The sequence below is a fragment of the Zeus faber genome (assembly GCF_960531495.2).
Source record: "Zeus faber genome assembly, chromosome: 17".
Lineage (NCBI taxonomy): Eukaryota > Metazoa > Chordata > Actinopteri > Zeiformes > Zeidae > Zeus > Zeus faber.
In genome coordinates, this window is record NC_137204.1 from 8901274 (window position 1) to 8903627 (window position 2354).

The following is a 2354-nucleotide window of genomic DNA, read 5'->3' on the forward strand; positions in this document are numbered from 1 at the left end:
AGTGATAATTACTTTTATCCCAGGCATGCAGACTGCCATAACCTCTGGTAAAGACAGTAGCCCCAATGTAGCTTAAAACACTGTCTTCTGAAAAATCTTTATATAATATAATTTAATATTATAAATAATTTTATATTGTAAAAAATATGTAAATATAATAAATACTTTAGAATCCTTAATACACTTCGACATCCAAGAAACAAGACATCTGCCATCAAACTTTTCAGTAGATGGTAAACATTCTGCTTTGTTGACAACCTGACAGTATATTCGGTTCATCCTTCTTCAACATCAAACATTGTAACATTATATATATGACAGAAAATAAGGAAAAGCATAAAAGGTCCCTTTTAACCAATTTTGGGTCAAAATAATCATTCAAATTCAACAATATTACAGGTACTCCCCACTAAGCAACCTACCTGTTTAACAACCCTTCAGACTTACAACCAGCTCTCTGACCAGTCTGTGTTGTACAATACAGCAGTGTCTCAGCGTCAAGCATCTCATCACGCATCACCTTTTATATGCTATATACACTTAATATACTATATATACTATATACACTATATACACTATATATACTATATATACTATATATACTATATACACTATATACACTGTATACACTAGATACACTACATGCACTATATACACTATATATACTATATAAACTATATATATATATACTATGTACACTTTGTATACTATATACACTATATATACTATATATACGATATATACTTTATACACTATATATACAATATATACTATATATACTAAATATATTCTTTATACACTATGTAGACTTTATACACTATATATAATATATATACACAATATATACTTTATACACTATATATACAATATATACTATATATTATATATATACTATATACACTATATATGCTATATAGACTGTGTAAACTATATACACTGTATAGACTACATACACTATATATACTTTATGTACTATATATACTATATATATACTTTATACACTATACACTATATATACTATATACACTATATATACTATATATATGATATATACTATATACACTATATAAACTATATACACTGTATACACTATAAACTGCCATGAATCCTCACCGGTATCCGGTGTTATATTCTTTTGTCTACTCATTTCAAGTTAATCTAGTTTGCCTTTAGCCTTGTCATTAACTCTCCTGTCATTTCAGATCAGACCAATCCCCTTTGCTATGACATCACCTTGGTTTCCTGTTCTTCTCCTCACCTGCAGCTCATGTCCTCATGAGTTACTCGGTCGTTATAGTGCTCTACTTCCTCTCTCCTGTGGCACATTGTCTTTGCTTAGGCTGAGCTCTCCAGCGTGCCGTCTAGTGCTCTCTCTATTACCTTGTTGATTCCCTGGTTTTTTGACCCTCTGCCTGTCTCACAGATTTTGATTCCCTGCCTGTTCCCTGCTGGACTTGTTTGCCCTCGCTGTATACTATATACACAATTTTCTTCTTCTTCTTCTTCTTCCTCTTCTTCTTCTTCTTCTTTTCGGCTGTTATATATACTATATACACTATATACACTGTGTAAACTATATATACTGTATACACTATATACACCACCTACACTATATACACAAATATATTCTCTATACACAATACTGTACATACTATATATACTATATATACTATATATATTATATACACTATATACACCATATATACTATATCTATATACCATATACACTATATACATTATATACACTATATTCTATATAGACTATATATACTATATATACTATATACACTGTGTAAACGATAGTATATACACAGTATACCCTATATACACAGTATACACTATATACACTATATATACTATATACACTATATACACTATATAGACGTATACACTATATACGCTACATACACTATATACACTATATATACCATACAGTATATACTATATATACTATATATACTACATATACTATATACACTGTGTAAGCTATATACACTGTATAAACTATATACACTACATACACTTTATACACCATATATACTATATACACTACTATATATACTATATACACTGTATAAAATATACACACTACATACACTTTATACACTATATATACTATATACACTACTATATATACTATATACACTATATATACAAAATACACTATATATACTATATACACTATATATACAAAATACACTATATATACTATATACACTGTATATATCTCATCTCATCACCGTTCTCAGTCTTGTTCCCGCATTTTGTCAGTGTCCACTACACTAGCGTTTAGCTTAACAACCTGCTCCTAGGAATGGAACTTGGTCGTTAAGTGAGGAGTACCTGTATTAACA